Genomic DNA, 12,139 nt, shown 5'->3' with positions numbered 1-12,139 from the left:
AGTTAACACACTCAGAAACCAATGGTTGAAGTAAAAAGCAGGCTATTTTTTGTGATGAAATGTCTGCTACATTTTGTGGCACTGTCTGCTAAATCCCTATAATTAGCATGGGCCACTGTTAAATGTCATGGGGGTATTTGATGAAACAGGGCATGAACTCTGTAGCAACACTCTGGGGGTCTGTAATGCTATCCAGCATGACTTTTGGAATTTGACTACTATTAGATAGGGTTTTCTTATCTAGGAAACACAGGAGAGAAAGGCATTTGTCCAGTCTAATGACCCCTGTTAACAGATTTATGCCCCTCCCTCAATATAGTCCCTGTCCCCTTTGCTGCACACCAAACACATACATTACTTCAGATAAATACAATATCCAAGAGCCAGGAAAAATATTTAAGAAAATAGCCTCCTTTGATTCAGTCATATTTCAGGGCTGATTGTTAATACATGTAGCACAATAAAATGAGCTTGAGAAAATACAAAATCTGATTTAAGGAATGCTTGCAAGATGCACATATATCATGCCTATATCTCAGATACTAAACCGCAGTTATTTTAATATGTGATGTAATGTAATAGATTTCCTGTGTTGTGAATTTCCATAGATAACAGCCTCCTTTGTTAGGCTTCATCAGGGCCATGAAGGAGTTACAGCTCATTTTTTCAGCACATGCTTTGTGCACAAAATTTGAAGGTTTGGGTTTTGGTATCTTCAGTTAAAAAGATCCCAGGCTGAAAGAGATCTGGAGACCCTTTGCCCATCAGTATAAGCAGAACTGGGCTAGCTAAACAAGCTTAATATTTTCTATGCCAGCCTAATTTTTTCCTTTCAGATGCATGCAGTGGATTGAGGTGGCTTCAAGTGCACACCAAGACATACTAGAAGAGGAACCCAAAGATAATGAATTTTTTTCAGAGGAGGGAGCCCAGCAGTAAGTGCAAATATGCCATTCATTCATCCAGTTCATTCATTCAGGTTACTATGACGTGTCTCCAGAAACCTGCTTGAGGTGTTCTAAAATTAAAATAAATTATCAATATGAAAACAACAAACTTTTTAAAACAAGCCCACAGACAGAAAAAACATCATAAAAGAAACCTCAGACAAGAAGCAGACCATAAAAGGGCTGGAAAGATAAAACCTCTAAATAAAAGATTGGCAAACAGAAATGTTGGGGCCTGGCACCTAACAGATTGTAAGGTGAGCCTCAAGGTGGAGGACATTCCAAGGGGAAGATGCCATCACAGAAAATGCCCTGTCTCTAGTCTTCACATGTTTTGTGTCTGATGGTTGGGAGCACAAAGAGTGAGGCAGATTTTAACTGGTGGGCTAGACAGTATGCTAGCAAGATAACTTACATTCCAAAACCCAAAACATTGATCTGTGTTCACTTGACAAATTTCTCCTGAAACCACTGATAAATCAACCACTTAAATATAATTTTGATTGGAAAGTTGTTCCCGATTAACAAAGCAGCTTTTTTTTAAAAAAAAGTTGATTATATTTAATAACTGTACTTACAAATCCATGGTGACCTTGTTGAAAATGCATTCCTCTTGCGCAGAGGGAATGCTGAGAGGAGCCTGATAGGACAAGAGTGCATTGTCAAAAAATATTTTTGTCTTAGAGACTATTTTTGTTATTCTTATGTAGATTTATTCAGAGATTTTTTTTTTGGTTCATACAAATAGCTGTTTTCTTTGAGTGAGAGTTTTCTTTAATTGAGCGAGAGCCTTAGTCTCCTCTAAAACATCTATATACAAATGGGATCTGAAACAGGAGGCAATGTCTGTTCATCTTTAGTGGCACTTGGCTCAGTTGCGTGTCAAGAGGAAGAGCTATCATCATCCCCTGAACACCTCAAGGTCCATCTGTGACAGCTATAGCACAGTGGTTAGGTGGTTTGGCTATGAATCAGCACTCTGCTGGTTCAAATCCCACTACTACCATGAGCTCAGTAGGGTAGTCTGTAAGTCACTCCTCTCAGCTCCGTTTCTTCAGCTGTATTGTGGGAATAATAATAACACTGATCTTGTTCACCACTCCAGGTGGGGCACTAATCTGTCTAGAAGAGTGGTATATAGGCACAGTTATTCTTATTATTATATCCTGAAAGCAACTGTAGATATTTAGTTTTTGTACTTTTTGCACTTTATTTTTGTATTTCTTGTAACCTGATGGAAAACCTATGCAATCTAGAATGTCCTTTCCATTCTGCTTTCCATGCTGTGCTGACAGCATATTTAGTAAACCGCTCTGAGTGGGTGTTAAGTTGTCCTGAAGGGCGGTATATAAATTGAATGTTGTTGTCAGGGCTTTTTTTTCAGCTGGAATGCGGGGGAACGGAGTTCCGGAACCTCTTGAAAATGGTCACATGGCTGGTGGCCACGCCCCCGATCTCCACGCCCCCTGATCTCCAGACAGAGGGGAGTTTAGATTGCCCTTCGCACCGCAACTCCCCTCTGTCTGGAGATCAGGGGGCGGGGCTACCAGCCATGTGACCATTTTCTCCAAGGGCAACCCACTGAGTTCCACCACCTCTTTTCCCAGAAAAAAAGCCCTGGTTGTTGTTGTTATTTATGCAGGGTTCAGATTGCAAGATGAGAGACTCAAAGACACTTACTTGCCTTTGCACATGGAGAAGATTGTATCTTATACTGCTGTGCATAAGGACATGCATGGATGTGTTGTGCTCCCAGCCTTCTGGTAGTATACTGAAACCTCCAAAATGCTAATGCTGGGGAGTGTGGGGCTTTGATGGATAAAAAACCTCATAGGCTGAAGGCTGCAATGAGGAGGAGGAAGCTGACTGGAATCATGCTTGCATCGATGGAAGAGGAAGGGGAGCCTGTGGAGAAAAAGTGGAGTAAAAATACTCATAAATAACTATACACATTGTATGGTTTTTATACAAAATGTATGTGCTCAATATGTCATTTACATGTACATGTAATATACACAGAAATGTATATTAATCTAAGTGCATTTAGGATTACAATATGTCTATAAATGCTGGCTCACTGATACTCAAATAACACTGGCGATTGTTGCAGGAAACACTGGAAACAGAAAATGAAATGAAAACAAAGAATCACTGGTTTGATTCACGTGAAGTAAAATCAAAATGGTGGGTTGTCGATTGAAATGGCAGAGGTAAGAGATTTGAAATTATCCCTCCCATAATCCACCAGGGATGTTGCTTGAGTAAGCCCCTTTGTAACAGGACTTGCATAGGAGGAGTTCAGATGGATTGTGCCATCTGTCAGTATAAAACACTCACTTAAAACCTAGGTAAGCAGTAGCTTTAAAAGAAGATGAAAGTTACCTATTTTACTAAGGACTTATTCCTAGATTAAATGTAGCCTCAAAACAAATAACTCCTGTGAGTTTATGCTAACTATTCTAATTAATCTTCATGTTTGATCTTTGTGATAATATGTTGAACTAATTTGGGATTAAAAGATTACAAGTAACATTTTGAGCTGAAAGCCGTAACATGCCTCATGTCAACACAGCGGTGACAGAATTAACCCTGGAAGCCCTTTTGATTCTGCACTCTCGATGCTACTACTTGAGCAGAGTTAAGGTGACCTATTAATGAGGGCATTATAAAGTGCTAAGAATGAGGCATTAGCAACCAATGACACAGAGCCGAAGTCAGACACTTTGGGTTTTGCATCTTACAAAGTTTCCATTGCAGTCGCTTACATATTTCTCAGGCAGGTCCTGATGAAAATACTAGCTCACACTGAGTTCCTCAAATCAGGAATGCCAGTATGGTTTTATTTTTTAAAAATCTAAGTGAGGTTTATTATGATGTCAAATAGGCTTGGATCCAAAGAGGCTCTCATGTGAGTAGAAGGCCCCAGCACTTCCACAAGAGGAATTGCCACGGATTTTGCCTCTCATAGTTTGCACACCCTGTGCTGCATCATGCAACATTCTGGAGGATGAAGAAGGCTTTTGGAAGGTGAGGTTATATAGCAACGTGATGGGGAAAAACTTATTACACAAAGAGAACTCCAGTGGTTCGCTGATTCTAAGCCAGTGTGTTTCTGATTGACTGTTACTGTTGTAACATCCCCACATTTCATAATAAAAGGAATATTAAACTTTTGTTGGCATCTGATAGTGTAGAGGAACCCTCTTTTCATGAACACCATTTCAGTGCAGAAAGACTCCAGTAAAGGGCTGTGGGAGGAGATTATCATCTAAGGCACCCTCTATATTTAAGAATAAATTGCTAAGAAACATTGAATGTGAAAAGTATTTGTTGTGATTAGTTTTTTTCCATAATGTACTAACTATAGTTTGGGAGAGGAAAAGTCTCCCACTATAGAGCCAGTTTGGTGTAGTGATTAAGAGCACGGGACCCTAATCTGGAGAGCCTGGTTTGATTCCCCACTCCTCCACTTGAAGCCAGCTGGGCGACCTTGGGCTAGTCACAGTTCTCTGGAGCTCTCTCAACCCCACCCACCTCATAGGGTGTTTTGTTGTGGGGATAATAATGACATACTTTGTAAACTGCTCTAAGTGGGCATTAAGTTGTCCTGAAGGGCAGTATATACATCAAATGTTATATTATTATTATTATTATTATTATTATTATTATTATTATTATTATTGCCATAGAGTTTTGGTGAAACATAGAGTGTCACTCCTGACTAGACATGGGCATGAACAAAAAAAAAACCCGAACATGGTGCTCGTTGTTCGTTGCCATCCACGAACAACGAACATTGACAAACATGACCTGTTCACAAACATGTTCTTTGTTCGTGGGGGCCAGCAGGCTCTCCTCCAGCCATCAAGATCCCTACCACACCACTCCCAGAAATCCTACCTGAGCAGGCATCAGGAAATGTACCAATAATAAATAATAGCTTGGCCCCAGAGCCTGGCAGCAGCCCTGGAACCTGAAGGGGTAGATCCCTATCGCACCACTCCCAGAAACCTTACTTGAGCAGGCAGCAGGAAAGGTACCAGTAATAAATAATACCTTGGCCCAGAGCCTGGCAGCAGCCCTGGAGCTTGAAGAGGTAGATCCCTATCCCACCACACACAAAGCAAATTCAAGCTCCAATGCACTCTCCCTGTCTCTCTCTCAAAATGCCAACAGCAACTGTCTCTCCCTCACTGTCTGCAAAACCAGAGCTGGGAGACCCCCTCCTCCCGCTCTTGACTTCCTTGTAACAAATTTGGACTCCACACTTGAAAGGACCTGCCTATCAAGCAAAATTGGGCTTAGATTGGGGTTTCCAGGGCAACAGCAAGAGTTCAGACAGAGTTCAGGCAGTCCTTGCCTCTGGTTGCCAAGGGAATTGATTGCAGGTGCCAGATTGTCTGGCTTGACGAACAGCAATGAAGGAGGCTTGCAACGACCACTTGTTCATTTAGAATGGGGCCTCACAAACAGCTTGTTCGTGAACAGCTGATTGGGCTGTTCGTGGCTTTTTTAGTTTGTATTGCTGTTCATTCCCATCTCTGCTCCTGACATCATGACATCTCTCCCCTCCCTGCCCAATCCTCCTGGTGGGTAGCCAGCTGTGGCTGACAACCCTACTATAGTTGCACTATCACCTTTGTCAAACATGCAATCTCTGTTTTTAAAGAAGGAAGCAAAGAGATTTGTTCCTTGGTAAGCCTACCTAATACATAAGTCCATTCAATCATTTATGACAATACTGGGAGAACCACAAAGATCTAGGTGGTTTTGGAGAATGGCCTCATGTGTTTCATCTCTAAATGACATATCTGAAGTCTCTGTGGGGAGCTAAAACAGGAGTTACTTCCATATTCTAAGACAAATTTTACTATGCAAAAATGAATGCATATTTGCTTGTCTTATGTTGCCAGCAAGTTAGGATTTTAAAAAGACATCATGCTGAAAGATCTTCTCAGCATTCTTAATAGCTGTCATGTGGGCTCTTGATTCATTAGGGACTGGGGGGAGGGCTTAAATCCTTCTGTTAGTGCTAAAGGGGAAAAAAAGAAGGGCAGAGACAGAGTGCCTCTCTACTGTCAACACTGCTGTAAAAACATGGTGAAAACATGCTGGGTAAGAAAGGAATGCTAGACCCCTTTCCCCTCATGCCTCCTTTTTGATTTGGGGCCCTATGCAGCAGCTATTAACTAAAAAACAAAACTAGCCAATCATGATAGTTTTCAGTTTTGGTCCTTAATTAACCACGTTTGTCCAGTGTTTGTGAACAATTTTAAGGCAAAGCATCATAGAATCATAGGGTTGGAAGGGACTTCCAGGGTCATCTAGTCCAACCCCCTGCACAATGCAGGAAATTCACAACTACCTCCCCTTCCTACACTCCCAGTGACCCTTGCTCCATACCCAGAAGATGGCAAAACACCATCAGGATCCCTAGCCAAACTGGCCGGGGGAAAATTGCTACCTGACCCCAGGGTGGCGATCGGCCTTACCCTGGGAATGTAAGAAAACTGTTACACTGCATTCTTTGCAGTCTAACAGTCTTAAACATTACCTTTGTAGCGCTGATTATGATTCATTAACCAGTTGGGGTAACTTTCTGATGCAGAGTTGACTTGGGGTAACTTTCTGGTGCAGATGAACTTTCTGCACCCTGCGTTTCAGCAAAAAACAAAACGTAGTAACGGTGATGGAATTCATCATCTGCCTGCTCAAGAATCAGACACAGGAATGCCAAATGGTGCTTTGATTTCTTTCTGCTTTATTCTTTGACTTAAAGTAAGTTTTTCTGCTTTGTTAATGGGAAGAAGAGTTTCTTTTTCTGAAATTTACTTTTTAAAGATACAGCCATTGATTCCTCTTATACTATTTTTCTCTTTCAAAAGAAGAATTTCTCTAGGCATCCTTCTGTAAGTTCAGCCTTTGTGAAATTTTAAAATTTCAAAGAACCTTCCTTTCTTCCTTTTTCTCTTTAAATTTCTCTTTTGATCAAAACAGATTTGATTTGAAACAGACTTCAAATTTCTAAAAGATGGAAACGAAACCAGTTGTTGCATTCCAGGAAGAAACTGGGTAAAGAAGAAATAAGAAAATACTGCATAAAAACAGTACTTTCAGGATCATCCCAAGAATCCAGGCTGTCTTATGCAAAGTGATTATTAGATTAGAACGCCATTATGCACAGCGCAGGTAAAGTATTCAAGTTAACAAAGAATCAATAAAAATGCTTGTTTATCTTTCATGATAGGCTTTGGAATTTCAGAAATACCATAGAATGTATGAATTCTTTACACTGAGATGTTTTTACTTTGTTTCATAGCCTTCCAAACATTTTCTATAAATCATGTGTCAAGCTTTTCCTCGTAATTCAAGTTGACAAATGGGTAGATCTTATGCACTTATTTCCATTAAAACCATGGGACTTCCTGATAATTTATTGCTTAGGTTATTTCTCTGAATTGCTGCTTAACCTCCCTAATATTAAAAAAAGGACAGGATATTGGAGTTTTCGTAATGTTGATCTTACTAATGGCCAAAAGAAGATGATTCAGACATGTTTTATTATATTTTGTCATGAACCATGCATTTTTGAAAAGGAAATCAATGATTAGTCCAAGTTAGGTCATATAACTTGGCCCAATCAAGGCAAGTTTTGAAAGCCAACTAAAAATATTAATAGGAATTCTTATTTTATTCCTCTGGATAAATGGATTGCAGTCATTATATGGTGATTCTCATAATTTCTCAAAAGAGAATCAGGGTATGTATAGGCCTCTCAATTGAAGGGAACCTTTGAGTACTTTATGAGGTGATTTTAGTGATTTAATACCAGATGCTCTTTGTAACAGTAATGTATGGAATCATCATTCTTCTGTAATTTTCCTCAGGGACAGATAGCAAGTTTTGAAAAGGAACTTAGTTTGTTCAACCAACACTCTATTGCAGCCCAATTCTAAACACATTTACTTTGCAGTAAATGCATTGAATTCAATGGAATTTACAGTGTGATCCTGAAAAGAGTTATAGCTTCCTAAATACATAGAAATCAGTAGGCATAAATGGAGTAATTCTGTTTAGGATTACATTAGATAAATTACTTACACCTGTGTAAATCCAAAATTAAAAACCAAAAAGCCAAAAACACTATCTATGTAATAACTTTATTAAGACCAAGTTAACAAATGATACCTAACTGTGTACAAACTTTCAAGTTCTCCAGAACTCTTAATCAGGTCAGTTTGTATAAAATAAAAAAGAGGGGGAAAAGAAGATTAGGATTATGCTGTCACTCAAGAAAATGTGCACAGAAGTGCACCCATAATTACCTAAATACGTATGCTCGTAAAACTGTATTTCCTCCTCATTTATTCTGCTGTTTCACTTGGAAAACTTTGTGAATACTTTTAATTCCAAACGCAAGTATTATGTGCCTTCAAAATAATAGCTCCTATTTTCTAACAAATCCAGCACATGTACTCAATGGTTGCCTTTAAATCATTCAGAGAGAAAAAAAGAAGATACGGTACCATTTTTGTTTTGCAATTTCCATATATCTCTCATGATTGAAATATCGTTAGTGAGAGATATATCAGAAAGGCATGACTACAGTTTGAGTGGGAGAATGGCATCCTCAGCTATTTTACCTCACTGCCATTGCGGCTATTGTTGTCCACATCTATTGTTCACCCTCACAGAGTAACCAGAGCTGGTAATACTCCTTTCCCCCTCTTTCCACAGGCCTTTTAAAGACAGAGCAGCATTAAAGTTGCCTGAATAATTAGGAGGGAAGGAGTGTTAAGTGCTCTGTCTGCTAGGTGGTGAGAGGTGGTCCAGGTATGTGAAAGTGGTGAGCAACAGTGGTAGAGCCAGTGGTCAAAGGATGGTAAGAATGGGTGGTGATAGTATCTAGGGATGGCAGCATCACATGGGACCCTTGATGAGCTTTCGTTGTACACATATTGGGTTCAATGAAATATGTTGGCTATCACCTGCAAAGCCCTTCATAACCACATATCTATTGGACTGCCTCTTTAAATACCCCATTGTGACAGCTGCTTCCACCTGAGCAAAGCCATATGAAGGAGCCATTCTACAAATTCACTAGTGTGGCTCCCGTCTTCTGACAGCCCAGCTGACAAGGTTAGAAAAGGCTCTATCATTTCACTGATTTTTTAAAAATAAAGGAAATAGGAATGTGGCAAAATGGAAATGTGCAAGAGGACACTTCTTATACTGGGAGCAGAAGTGTAGCTTAACATTCCTGTTCGTTTTTAGGCAGTTTTCTGTTTTCCCACTCTCTTCCTACCTACTGAATTGTTTACAGCATGGTATGCTGGTTTTATTCAGTCTCCTCTAATGGTATAATCCATTCCAATTGCATTTTTATTGTCTACTGGTGTGATTCAGTTTTCTTGCACTGCTTATTGTATTTATTATAGTGGGTGTTTTATTGCATTGCTGTTATAATTGTGCAAATTAACCTGAGTTTTCTCAAGAAAAAAGATGATAAATGAAATAAACAAACAAACAAATATTATTTTGGTATCAGTTATAGTCAGCGTTCAGTTTATTTGATCTGCATTTTAGTTTGCTGTAGCATTATTTTTCAGAACAGTTGGTACACCTAGTGCCAGTGGAATGGCAGTTTATGATTAAAGTGAACACCTTTCATATGAAAATAAATCAATTTTCCATTTTAGGGTAGGTGTTCATTTAGAGTGATAGATTAATTATGCACAACAGATATGATCCGGATCTTCATACTCCGGGGGTTCCTGTTCCCTCTGTGAAAAACCACACAATGCACATAAAGATTTTCTTCTTGCATGTGAAGTTTTCCCTCTGTTCATAGATGAGAACAAGGACCTGCTTGCACAAAACATCGCATCTACATTGGAGCTGGAAAACAGCCATTTTGCTATGACATTTGTTCTGCTTTATTCTGCTTCAAGGATATACAGCACCCATAATCCCATTCTTAATGGCCACTTTATTCTTTCTTGTGACCTGCAAGATTGTGGGCCAGGATAAGAGGAGAGAAGAGAAATTGTATCTTTAAAGAGTGATTTGAAAAAGTTTCACCTTTATTGCTTTGTATCTTTTAGGTATAATAGTACTTGTTTTTCTCTCGTGCCATTTAGAAACTCTTAAATAAAGGACACTTATGCCTGCTAAGGGAATTGATGCAGTTCACCAAAATAATTTCATTCCACTGGATAGCAAAGAATGAAAAGCTGTAGTTCATCTTTTCATTCTGACCACATTCTGCCAGGGTATTACATTAATTCCCCTATGTCTTCCATTAAGTGGTTGGCATTTACTCAGTTTCCAATGCTGAAGTTTCTTTAAGTACATGTTGAGTTATTAACTTTCCCCTTATTTGGATTTATATCGAAAGTTCTCATAAACTATTGCAAAGTTGAAAAGTATGTCTGGAGCAACCCATGTTGAAAGCATTACTTCTCTGAAGTACTCATCATTATTCTTGGTATGAAAGAGAATCCTCTGAAGCAAAAAGGAGTCCTCAAGGACATAAGAAATCAACTATGATAAGATTACACCAAACAAGTTATTATTTTAACACTATACAGCTGAAGACAAAGTTTGGTAGCTTATTTTTGATCGATAAGTGAAATTTAGGCCATCCAGCATTTCTGTAATTTTGTTAACAGCACATAAGCCTGTTCCTCCTGGCCCTAAACTATGGATGAAGTTTTTACCCAGTCTCCCCTTGACTCCTTGACTCCCCTACTTTCCTACCCCCACTCTCCCACAGTCTACATCAGAGGATTTTCCAGTGCAAATCGCCTATTCACAAAATTCAGTAACATCTCTCATGAGTACATGGAATCATGTTTGCTGTGTAACACCAATGTGTCCCACTGCAAACATAAAACAGGAACAGATGCACATCATTAAGCACTAACATTTTTGCATTAGTGCTGAGGCCCAAGGAGGATTGTCAGGCACATGCACATGAGTGTTTAAAGATGCGTGTCTGCCATTCACACTTTGCACAGTATGTTTTTAGTCTTTTGTATTTGTCACATTATAAATCAGAATGTGAGATGCATACACCAAGATTACATATCCTGGTAGGCTAGAATCTCAAAACAATCGTAACAGATACTGTATGGAATAATGGTATAATTTGAATTTTGAACAGATGCTCTTGGTTTAGAGTGTTGCTTCACTTGCATGCATCTCTGCCTTTGTTCGTATATTTGTCAAAAAAGCAAAAACATAAGGGATGCTACGAACATTGCTGCAAATGAGGTTGCCCATCCAACATGTTCAATGTTGAGCAACTGTGATGAGCTGATCCCAAGATTAGTTCTTCAGCATGGCAAATGTCACAAACTCCTTACAAGCTGGTTGGCATAAAAAGATGGACCTGTTGTGCCAGATTCTGGAGGGAGAGTTTATGGTAGTAGAGACCTGGAGGGGGTGTCATTGAGGAGCATGTGTTGATGAAGATGAAGATGTTTCTTATTAGAATAAACAAAGAAAATTACCCACACTTAAAATGTCATTAACCATACGCTGGAGGAAAAGAGGTCCGAAGCAGAAGATAGTGGTAGGGGGAGGGGGGCTTTCCAGTGCTGAAACAGAGCCAAAATTGGAAGAAATTCATTTAGGGGTGATTACAATGCAGAAATGGAGTCCAAATTAGAAGCATTGCAATAACCAATAAGTGGAGAGGCAGAACTTTTCATTGCAGAAACACAGCCCTCAAAAGGGAAGAATTTCTTACTGTAAAGTGATGCATAGCAGTGGTGGTGGGGCTGTTACATGCTGAAATGGAGCCCAAAATTAAGAAGAAATTCATAAGCCAATCCCTTGGGAGGAATTTTTTCCACTGAAGAAATGGAGACCTCCTCAAAGGGAAGAAATTCATAGAGTAAAGCAATGCATAGCAATGGTGAGGGAACTGTCGTATGCTAAAATGGAACCCACTATTAGGAAGAACTCCATAACCCATGTTCTTCGGGAGGGGATTGTTCCACCATAGAAACAGAGGGAAAGAAAGTCACTGGGAAAGGGGAGCTTTCCCTGGCACCAATGGAGCCTCCAAATGGGAAGAAAATCCTTGGTATTAAAGCAGCCATGGGGAAAATACAACTCCCATTCTCCTTTGCTGTGTCACACAGGCATGAAATGTACTTATTTATTACCTAAAATATTTATTAGCC

This window comes from Eublepharis macularius, chromosome 10 (genome assembly GCF_028583425.1).
Source record: "Eublepharis macularius isolate TG4126 chromosome 10, MPM_Emac_v1.0, whole genome shotgun sequence".
In the NCBI taxonomy this organism is placed as follows: Eukaryota; Metazoa; Chordata; class Lepidosauria; order Squamata; family Eublepharidae; genus Eublepharis; species Eublepharis macularius.
This window is presented reverse-complemented; position numbering follows the sequence as displayed.